The sequence below is a fragment of the Podarcis melisellensis genome (assembly GCF_964234715.1).
Source record: "Podarcis melisellensis genome assembly, chromosome: 9".
Classification (NCBI taxonomy): domain Eukaryota; kingdom Metazoa; phylum Chordata; class Lepidosauria; order Squamata; family Lacertidae; genus Podarcis; species Podarcis melisellensis.
This window is the reverse complement of record NC_138541.1, coordinates 35,832,012-35,844,084: the sequence shown is the minus strand read 5'-3', so window position 1 is coordinate 35,844,084 and position 12,073 is coordinate 35,832,012. Positions and strand designations below refer to the sequence as shown.

Below are 12,073 nucleotides of genomic sequence, written 5' to 3'. Positions count from 1 at the left end.
GTAAAAATTCTGGGAGCTGACTCACCAGCAATTCCTTCCGCAGTGCCAGCGCTCATGATGAGCTCTATAATTCAGGAGGTTATTTCTTGTCAGTATCATTTTCTAGTGTGGAGGAATGATTGTTCTCAGTACCTGAATGTTCTTCTTTGCTTTTTTTAAATGCACATGCCAGCAATGAATGTGGCACTATAGATATCGTCAAGGGGTTTTAGTTTAATAGCAGCCTTAGTGTAGTGTTGATTCCCCTAACACAACATCTTTTTAAAGATGTCACAAACAAGCGCTGTCACTCCAGGACAAGTTGAGTTAAACATTATCCCTTTAATAAATGATTGGATTTAAATTTCTACAGCCTATTAACAGTAATCTTTATCTACACACACACACATAGAGTTGTTTGATTGCTCTGGTCTCCAGGGAAAACATGTAATAGCACCACATTTCACTTGTCTTTTTTCAGGAAAGGAAGGGAACAAGAATTTACCTTTCACTGCAACTGCCTAGCAACATAAAAATGGAGATGTTACATTAAAATCTGCTCATCACAGCATGGAGTGTAATAATATGCAAAGCCTTTGCTCTGCAGAGTCTAATCAAAAAAATTATTCTAATGTATAAAACATAGGGGAAAATTTTCATCGCTATGCATGGCAGATTATGCATGAAATTTCTATTTAGGGGTATATGCAGATATTTGCCATTTGTATGATGGCATAATTTGAGGGCAACATTTCTCATTTCTTGTGTTTAATCAAGCTTTTTATTAACACATCTAACATCTCTTACCACGCTAATTTGGGCACTGTCCATTTATGTCTTATTAAATGACATCTCATGCTAGTAATAGGAAGTGTATGGTGTCGTTCCTTGAAAAACTGACCATAGTTTGGCCTAACCAAGCAAGGGTAAAGATATCAGGAGACTACAAGAACATAAATTAGGGCCTTATATTTAGAAGGGATGCGGGTGGCGCTGTGGGTTAAGCCTAGGACTTGCCTAGGTCGGCGGTTCGAATCCCCGCCATGGGGTGAGCTACCGTTGCTCAGTCCCTGCTCCTGCCAACTTAGCAGTTCGAAAGTATGTCAAAGTGCAAGTAGATAAATAGGTACCACTCTGGCGGGAAGGTAAACGGCGTTTCCATGCGCTACTCTGGATGCTTTAGCTGAGATTCCTGCATTGCAAGGAGTTGGTCTAGATGACCCTTCCAACTCTATGATGATTCTATGATTGTCATGCAATGTGGTGACACCAATAGTGGCAGGGAGGAAGGGGTGGGTAGATCTCTCTCTCTCTCTCTCTCTCTCTCTCTCTCTCTCTCTCTCTCTCTCTCGTTCTCACTGTCACTCTCTGGTGTTTGGAACACTGCTATAACAGAGTCCAAGGTGCCAGAGACCCTGGGAAATGTAGTTTCCTATCTTGAGAGTGGGGAAGAAAGGGTGAGAGACCTCCCTCCTTTCCTGATGTCACTACAGAAGCAGATGCATCAATAGAAGAAGCAACAGAAACTACTGGCAGTGTTTCTGTAGTTAGTAAGGGTCAGGGAGCTCATGGTGTGGTTTTTGGGGGAGGGATTCTGATCTTGCTGCGCTCCCAATACAGTAAATGTCACCAGGAGCGTGACATGGCCTGTGTTGCTCTTAGAGTTAACTAAATTGCGGGCTGATTTCTTGAAAAGAAAAATCTTTGTCTATCAAGCCCCATTCCAAACCAAACTTAATGCCCACCATTAAGTAAATCTGAAAGTGCTTTTTCATCTCTAGACAGGGTGCTCAGAAGTGTACTTAGGTACCGGGCAGCACTTCTCCCCTTGAATCCAAAGCAGCTTCAGGGTGGAAAGTGTAGCTGCAGGAGCCCACACATCACAGCTGCACGTCAGACAGCTCTTAATTCCAAGATTCCTTTGAATAATGAGGCTCTTTCTTAGCATGCTGGCTTTCCTCTATCATGCAAAGCAGAGGGCTCCAAGTACTCTTCGGAGTTTAAATTTGTTTTGTGTGTGTGTTGTTTTTTTAAAAAAAGTTAGGGCAGCAAATTCAGAAACCAATCACTTCTCTTTTTTTTTTGTTACACCTCAAAACAATATATCTCAAGTACTGTATAGTTTTCATTAATCATTAATCTGTTCATTTTTAAATAAGTCACTATGTCATTTTTGTACATATCTATTTGTGGAGGAATGCGTAAGTCTTAATATTATAGGTTCTTGGCACCTGGTCAGAATCTACATGGAACTTATAAATCCAACGTGTAGTTGGGAAATAAGCCTCACTCTGTTCAATGGACTTACTCTGAGGTAACTGTGCATTCACTTGCAATCTTTGCTTTATTTTCTGTCAGCTTAGCATATACCCAACAGAATATTATTCAACAGAATATTAGTTTCCACTGTACTATATTTGCACTTTGCTATACGTGAGCTACCCAGCTGACTCGCTTAATTACTTCTTTGTGAAACATCCTTCCCAGATATCTTCATAAACGCATTATGTGCTAAGCAGAATTAATAGAATCATGTTAGACCCCAATGCACTTGATCTTTCTATAAATATTATCAAGCAATACATTAATTATCCAAATGTGGATGTCTGTTTTTCCCCTTAATCTGTTAAGCACCTGTGCACTACCTATAAACCAGTAATATGCATTCTCTCTCTCTCTCTCTCTCTCTCTCTCTCTCTCTCTCTCTCTCACACACACACACACACACACACACACACACACACACAAACATCACTCTCTCTCTCTCTCACACACCATTATAAACTTATTTTAAACATATACATATAAATAAACACAAAGCATTCCTTACAATATGAATGTTGTCCCTTTGGATACGCATCTGAACTTGACTCTTAATGTGTTGCCCATAGAAATTGGCTAGCTTATATTGTGATCCAATTGACCAGGTATGCCCTCTGGGAAAATATAGAATAATAATTAAATGTCCTTGAGTGGTGGAACGCAACTGCACTGTTTACAAGAGCTAACATGCACACACCATTTACAATAGCCGACAACATGGAGGAGGCGCCACCAGCCTTGTCCACCACTTCTGCCTGCCAGTGTGTAGCTACTGTGCCAGTGTGACACCACTGGAGAAAGGGAGGGGGAATGGATGGAACTGGGGCATGCTGAGAAGGTGTCACCTTAGTTGGAATCTTATACATACCCTGATTGAATCCTTATTCACTTTCAGTCTCAAAAACTGGTCAAAAGCTGAGGAAACCATCTTAGGAATTTGTGAATTAATGACAGGATTGCCTTATTTATTGTGTTAATGAATTCTGGCTTGCATTGTTTCTTATGAATTTGTAATATTTAAGTTATGAGTATGTGAAATTTAAGATAATGAGAATCAAAAAGCTCAGTTTAATTGGCTCAAATGATTGATAACTTTGAAGGCCTCGTGCAGTGCAATACGTGGAACTTTCCTTCAAAATGGTCCAGAAGTTACAACAAGTGCAAATGCAGCAGTCAGGGTGCTGGGTGAGTGCCTGGAGACCATCAAATATAACATCAATTGTGGAACAACTACACTCATTGCCTGTTGCCTTATGGGGCATATTTAATGAGCCAGTACTTCCATTTAGAGCCTTAAATGATCTTGGTCCCAAATATCTGAATGAAGTATCTTCCCATATTGTCATACCCATTTGTTAAGATCCGTAGGGAATGTCCTGCTAGCAGTCTCCCTCATTCAGTGGGATGGGAATCCATGGAGAGGCTTTATTGGCAGTGGCTGCATACATTTGGAACGATCTCTCCTCTGTGGTGCATTTCACCATAGCACTGCTGTTTCGGCATCAGTTGAACATACCCCTCTTCATCCAGGCGTTGGGCAAAGAATGAGGTCCATTGGAATGTATTTTTAGTGCTCCTGCTGTTTTGATGTGTGTGGAATTCAAGTTTGTTATGTATGTTTTAATATTATTGTTTACTTTTCTATTTTCACCTTATGTGTCTCTCCCCTCGGGCCTTTGGGTGAAGAATGAACTATACATATGGCAAATAATAATTACAAGTCAGAAGGAGTTATTATTCTCAGGGAATATTTCCTTCTCTAGATCAGTAAGATCTCATTGCTTATTCAGAAATGTCAATCTTAATTTTCCTTTTCTTAAAAAAATCCTTTTCCTACTCTTTCAACATTTGTGATCAAACCAATTGGCCCCAGATGGTTTAATATTTTGAGATGAGACTGGCATTCCAAGTGACATGGCATCTCCATGACTGGCATTCCCTTGTGACAGGAATATTAAAAACCATTTTAATCAGCTGATTATTATTGTCTATAGGGTACACTTCCTAGTCCTCAAAACTATCAGCAGAATCATCAAGGACAAACATTCAGAATATCAGCTGCTTCCAGCTACCGAGATGAAGGTAAAACCCCCATATTTATTCTTATTGCCTCTGACACTGAGAGTTTGAAAATTAGATTTAAATGAAACCTTAGCCGATTGGAGCCTGAAGTGGGTTTTTTTTTTTAATGTCTCAAATTCCAGGAAAAGAATGAAGGTATCTGCTCTGCCACAATTTCTGTCAAGCTACCTAACACCTATCCATCTTTCTCTAAACACACACTATCTACACTCAGAGTAATAATCAAATTAAGATATTTACTTTTCAGAAAATCAATAGTAAAACACAAATCACTCCAAATAGCATTTGAAAAATGCAGCAATTTCCCAAGGGTGATTAACAATTTCCAGAGAAAATATACTTTCAAATCGTACTTGAACTATTAGAAAATCACGAGCTTTACAGCACAATCCTATGCATGTCTCCTGAGAAGGAAGTCTCTTTGAGTTCAAAGAGATTTACTCCCAGGTCCTTTGTGTTCAGGACTGCTTTGACCATTGGCTTGATGTTTTGTGATTTTGTTCTTTGAAATTCACAGTTCATTGCTGCATTGTTATATAGTTTTATATTTATATAACACTCATGACAACTGCTGGCCTTTATACCACACAGCAGGAGCGGAGGTATATAGTACATAGTACTTCATAGTATATAAACTATGAAGATATTTGCCCTTTAAACTTCTACACTCCTTTTGCTTCTGCAATTTCCTTTGGTATCATCAGCTAATAATAAAGCAGTAATTAGAAACATTACATTGCATAAGGAACTACAAACACAGTGGCATAAAGGCTCTGAACTTTGAACAAAATGAACACCAAATATTCTCTGCAAAAGTAATGCCATTGGGTTAATCGGTATTAAAGCAATCCATTCCAAATAAATTGCTTTTATTATGAATTAATTTAAAGTGAACTTTTTCTCCGGGGGCTATGTACTGCAGGTTTAATAGCATTATATATCAGTGGTGATTGACACACGATTATAAGGAAACTTGCTCCCGTCTCACAGCACATGCTTTGTGGAGCCAGCAGAGATTTCACACATGTAGTTTCCTATGTGAGGTAGCACACAAAACCCCTTGGAACACCAAGAAAGCATTATGATCTTTATACAGTCCTTCTGTACTGCAGAAGCAGCTCAGGGCCAGAGCCTATGACCTGTGACAAGCTTTCCAGTGGAGTTCACAGAGATTAATTGCATGGGTGTGCAACAAGACATTAGAGATCTCTTTTAGGTTTTGCTTGCCTTAAGAATGAGTGGGCAAGAAAATACAGAAGGTTAACTTCTCTGTTTAGATGACTTGGGGAAGGCAAACAAAGTCAAAGACTGTAATCAAGCTGGTGTCTCTGTGTGTGTGTGTGTGTGTGTGTGTGTAAGAGCAGTGTAAAAGAGCTGCTAAGAAAAACAGTTGCAATGTTGGACTGTAACCTAAAAAACACATGACAATTTGTTGTTAAAATAACAACATTCCAGTATTGATTGAAAATCCCTGTTGTGAAATCCTTCTGGGCTGTTTCAGGCCCAGCAGCAGATTTTGGAGGACCCTGGGCAGTCTACTCTCAGTGGCCTCACCTTGCACCACCCTGGGGGTAGCTCTTAACCTCAGGGTTGTGGGTTTGAGCCCCTCATTGGGTGAAAGATTCCTGCATTGCAGAGAGTTGATCCTTCTGGTCCCTTTCAACTCTACAATTCTATGATTATTAGCTCCATAATGGCAGGCTCCTACCCCCACCACCTGCCAACGCTCAGGACCCATGTTGGTGATGACTCTGTAGCAACCACAGCCTCGCCCTTGCTCTCATGTGGTCCCACACACAAAGGTGAGAGGGTGGAGAATCTGCCAGCTTCTTCCTCAGGCTCACAAGTAGAATTGTTCTTGGCCTGCAAAAGAGCTGGATTCAGTACAGGGAAGTTTCCAGGTAAGCCCACTTGCAATTGACTGAAGGAAAGGAGAGGAGAGGAGAGTAACTACTGCCATTGGAGGACCAAATGGTGGTGGGCACTATGGAGGCAGGCAAGGTGTCAGCTCCTCTGTGATGTATGTCAACAAATGCCACCCTATGCTGAGTTTTCCTGGTGGGGCTGGTCTCCTTTCATCTTTGAATGCCTCTACACGTTCTGATAATCATGTGGAGGCCGCTTGAAATAGTCTTTGTACAGTGGCCTGTACCTAACAGTCAAACAGCCTACCCATAATGGTTACCTAGGGAGTGTTTTCTCATCACTTCTAGCAAATGGTGGGAGCGCATCATGTGCATGGGAGCTAATATGCAGAGGTTATTTCTGGGAGCATTCATAATGTGTGAGCTGACCTGGAGACATGTGAACAAAAGCCAGGAGAGAGCAGTCAGGCACAAGAGGTGCTGGTAGAATGGTTGCTGTTGCTGCGGCTAAAATATTGGAGCCACCAGATGGTCAGCTGCCATGTCAACTTGGCAGAGCTCCTCCACATGGCAGCCTCGTCTCTAGTTGTTCAGACATTGCAGAGATTCACTCCTGTGGCATTACTCCCTGCATTCTTATGGAAGATTACTTAAGCTGGAGTCCAGAGTCCCAGTAGCCTCAGGAAGCTGGGCATCACCAGTGATGAGCATATGTTTCAAAGGCATAAATATTGACTATGAATGCCCTCTAGATGCAGAGTGGTCAATTCTGTATATTCAAGGCCACACAATTCCTCCAGATAATGCTTTGGGGTCACTCATACCATTCCACTGATGATTAATATGTTGAGGTATTGCACTGAAAAGTAGTTTATGTTTTATTATATTTGTATATATTGCTGTGCACAGTCTTGATATTTCATAAAAGTTGGCAGCAGTATAGAATATTGTTACAAAATGAATAAATAAACTTGAGCACCTTTTTGTCTTTTCCCTTCAAGTGAATCCATGAGTAAGCCTTTCTCCTCCTGAACTTGGATAAAAATTGGCCAGAACAATAAAAGTCCATATATAGTTACTTGGGGGGCAGCAGTTTTGCCCCACATGCTGCCAGTGACACACCTTTGCTCTGGATCAGGGCTGGGGAATCTCAGGTTCAGGGGCCAAATGCAGCCCTCTAAGTCTCTCTGTTTGGTCCTGGGACTGTCCTCAGATCACAACCCTCACCATCTCTGCTATGTAGCCTTGAGTGCTTTTGCTTTGATGGAATGTCTTGTCTCCCAGGATGGAGTCTGGAGGTGTGTGTGTGTGTGTGTGTGTGTGTGTGTGTACCTCTGGATTTTGAATGGCTGCTGTAGTATAACCAAATGTACCAAGCTGAGAGTCACATGTGTTGCTCCACCCACTTTTACCTCTGGCCCCACATGCCAGGGTCATGCAGCCACCCTCCCCAGAACATTGCTCACAAGGAGATGTGGCGATTAGTCTGAAAACAGTTCCCCACCCCTGCTCTACATCCTCAAATTGGCCAGTAATGGTACTATCCTATGAATGATCAGAAGCTAAAGAAAATTACACCTTGTTACATTTTCATGTATGCTATGCATATTGGACTCTTTGCTCCTATTTCACTGTTTTGGCTGATTCTGGTTAGAAACCTGGGCCTCATCCATTTATGCCAGCTACTGCTATTTTTGCATGGCACCTTGGCTCTGACCCAGCATGACAATCAGCTCTTGACTTTGGACTCTGTTCTATGATTGCTTTTTCTTCAAATGAGACAAGTGCATTTTAAAGAGACGTTTATATGCATTCACAGTCCTGATCTGATGGAAGATTGGAAGAAAGGAAGCAGAGAGGTTCCCCAATCAGCTATAAAATCTTTCAAGATTGTTTGGATACGTTTCCTATTGTTGCTGTAATATCAGCATTTCCAGTAATATCGGAACAGATTATCTTCTGATTTGCACCAGAAGACACTGGTGCAATATATACAATGCCATGAAGGAAGTTTTTCACTCTCACCCATTCTCAAGAATACAACAAGAAAATATGGATTTCAGAAATTATTCCATACTTGTGTAGCAGAGAAGTTCATTGTGAAAGTTCTGTTGTGATTATCATGAAATGTGAACACACCATATTGGTGAATTTAGTAAGAATATATTTTAAATTGCAGTGGGGAACCTTTTTGTCTGGTGGGCCAAATCTTTATCTCCTTCCCTAGCCTGAGGGCTAACTTTGACAGGTTGGTGTGGCCACTCACTCACAAACATATGGTGTCAGGTGACTGATAGGTGGGCAGTCCCATGGTAGTATATGTGTCATATCAACAACTCTTCACCCATCACTGCAACAGCAAAAGCAAACACTCTCAGACTTTGTCCTGAGCAAGGTCAATCAATACTCTTCATTGCTTACCGTATTTTTCGCCCTATAGGACGCACTTTTCCCCCTCCAAAAATGAAGAGGAAATGTGTGTGCGTCCTATGGGGCGAATGCAGGCTTTTGCTGAAGCCTGGAGAGCGAGAGGCGTCGGTCCGCACTGACCCCTCTCGCTCTCCAGGCTTCAGGAAGCTATCCGCAAACCTTGGGAGCCCGGCGGGAGTTGCTGCTGGGCTTGCAAGGCTTGTGGGCAGCAGCCTGCAGCCCAAAGCACGGGGCACCCCGTGCTTTGCGCAGGTGTCCGCAAGCCTTGGGAGCCAGGCGGGAGTTGCCTCTGGGCTCGCAAGGCTTGCTAATAGCAGCCTGTTCTGGGGGCTGGGGTTGGGGGAAGATCAGGCTTCCCACGCCCCAGCCCCACAGCTGGGGGGGAAAATAAACTTTTTTATTCATTCCCCCCCAAAAAAACGAGGTGCGTCCTATGGGCCAGTGCGCCCTATAGGGCAAAAAATACGGTATATCCCATGTGTTCACTATTCTAGGGGTTTCAGGGTAACTTTAGGGAGCAATATCAAATAACAGAGGGTAAAGCATTCCACCCCCCTTCCCCAGTTTTAGATGAAGAAGGAATACTTGAACGGGACTTCAATGTTTGCTTCCCTCTGTGTTGTTAATATATTCAGTATATGTATTTTAAAGTATGTGGCTGGACGGCTCATTTTCATTAAACCAGTGTTTCCCCTGCTGTTCCTGGGTGCATTTGATACATGTCTGTGCAATGTATGCCTCTTCCTGAAAGCAGACTGAGTGGGACTTGGCTGCAAAAAAGACAGTTTACACCTAAGAAGACAGAGCACCTTTTTTATTCCTGCCCCCGACACACTGAAATCAAACATGCAACGAAACAAAAACACACTTAGTGCCATTAAAAATCCATTGCAAAGTCTCTCAGGCATCAAGCACTCATTGGATAAGCAAACTTGGCCTTTCTGCATGATCTGTCAAAGCACATCCTCCCGCAATTCAGTGACAGAAGGGCAACATCTCATAACGGATTGTGGCACTGGTTGTGAGAGACTGCTTGTAAATTACGAGGCTGCTCCCTTATGTCCCACTTTCAGAAACGTGGCAAGATCTGTGCTCCAGCAGAGAGGGAGTACACAGACTTGGAAGAATCTAAAAAATAAATAAAACGAGGCTAAAGCAAAGGCCAACAGAATAGCAGGGCATTCCATTAGTGAAGTAGTTACAACCAGTGCTGTGGCGCGTGCATTTGCTTTGGAACATAACCCTGTTCCTCTTCGCATGACTCTCTTTTAGCAGAAGGTACTTTCCCGGAATACTGTGGCAAATATCATTGCTTTTTTTTGTTCCTTTTAAATTATATTACCAATAATTTATTTTGCTTTCCTATTGATAGTTTTAAGGACAGCCCTCACAGGATGAAGACGGATTCTGATTCAAAGTTCTGGTTTTGATATTTAGATCACTTCAGAGCTTAGGACTTGGGTACTCAAAGAACAGCCTGTCTCCATATGCACCTGTCCATACATTAGTATCTTCAACGGAGGGCCTCCTGTGGATGCCTCTGTCATCACAGACACGGCTCACCACAGTGTCTGGGAGGGAAGGTAGGTCTCCCTTAATCCTTACCCCAATAGTGGCAGAATTTATTTCTCCCAGATAAAGTAAGCGTGTTCCAGTTGGTACATGGTTGCCAGCTATGGCACCAGCTCTGTTCCTGTGCCTTTTAACAACAGCCTGACACACAGAACTTAGTAGGCAGAGCTTTTAAACTCTGTTTTCTACACTGCTAATGAACAAATGCAAGAAAAAATAATGCTGGCCATTCTAAATTGGCAAGAATGTTGGAATAGATAAAACCCCATGCCTGCCACTGTGTGGTCTGACAGCCAAGTCCCCATTGGGGAGGGGGTGTATCTAATGTATCATTGCAGTTTACAAGCCCTCCCTTTAACCTTCACACATCATAATGATGGGCATTCCCCTAGTTATATATTAACTACTGTCGACTGCATAAAGCAGATAAGCAGTGAGTTTAATTATACATTCTAACAGCTTCCTCCAACTGTCAATATCAGATGCTTGTAACCTAGCTCAGGACGCTGTAAGCAGTAATTTGAAGTCAAATTGTGGTTGTAGCAGAAGTTAACAAGAGGTTTCAGACAAAAAAAGAAGCTGAAGTTTCCAGCTCTACATATAGCACACCAAATGTTTAAAGCTGTAGGGTGCTTACAAGGCACATTCACCATGCGTTGCAGTCGCATGACCACAATACTGCCTCCCAATCACTGTTACATTCCCCTCCTGGAGAATTACTTCTTCCGCAACAGTGGGGAACCTCTGCCTTCTCCTTCAAAGATTTGGGGCTAGGTATACTAGCTGCAAGCCTTACCATTGCTTCTGTTCCTCTTTGTGGCCAAGAGAGGACAGAATAAAATGATAAGGCTAGCTCAAAATCTCACACTGTCTGAAATCCTGAAGTGCCTTGAGAACGAAGCAAAAAAAAATCGAAACATCTTTTGTCAAGGGAGAAAACTTTGGAGAAAATGGAGGGCATGAAGGAGACCTGAAATAATATTCCAATTCAGAAGCCGCACTTTACCTGCCCAGGAACCATGCATTCAGAGGATCTCTTCAAAGTGTGCTCTCAACATTGCCTTAGCTTTTATGGTATAGTCCTGAAAACCCCAGTTCAAAAGCTCTGTCTATTCCACATGTCAGAGGTTAGTCTTGCCTTGGGGAGTGATGGCTTTGTTCTCTTTCAAAGGTTAGATGAGGTGCAGTCCAGCACCCATGCGAGTGCTCAGCCTACTAAGAGGGATTGAGGACAAGGGAACAGAAACTGATGAATATGAAGACAGTTTGGAGATGATCTGTGTCAGTTTCACCTCAGCAGCATTGCTCTGAAGTCTCATTCATGGTGATGCTCTTTTGTACTGTATTTGACACTAGTCAGGTTTCTGCTCTCTTCATGAATCTTCTCTTTGCATGAGAACATAAGCTCTCATGAAATGCTCTCATAAGTAGAAAAGCTTCCTTGAGGTGTGATGCCTGGATCCTGAGTTTGATGCATTATAAGCTGATGCCTTGAAAACTAAAACCCTTAAACACATGCTCTCTGCATATGAATCCCCACCCAGGAACTGACTAATGTTTCCAGCATTTTGTGGTTTTTGTAGGAGATGTTGCTCGATTGGAATTTCCAAAAGTGATAATTTCCAGCAACGTGTGGCAAATGCATTCCCCGCCCTTGGCATTCTGTGTTACTTAAGGATTGGTTCACAGAACCTCCATGCAATGTGCCCTGACTGTCTCTACAGGTACATTCCCGTAACACACTGTCACATGCTGTAAACTGTTTCCCCCCCACACACACAAATGGAAAGGTGAAGCTTTGAAGCAAGTATCCCCTTGATTAT

General features: G+C 42.3%; 1 long non-coding RNA gene across 1 annotated transcript in view; it reads left to right on the top strand.

Moving 5' to 3' along the window:
* The window catches only part of LOC309378251, an 84,432-nt gene extending 73,020 nt beyond the window's left edge, over positions 1-11,412 (top strand). The window contains exons 4-5 of the long non-coding RNA XR_014171948.1: positions 4,296-4,383; positions 10,116-11,412. This is a non-coding gene — a long non-coding RNA (uncharacterized lncRNA). The remainder of the gene's footprint in view (positions 1-4,295; positions 4,384-10,115) is intronic.
* Positions 11,413-12,073: the final 661 nt, after the last annotated feature.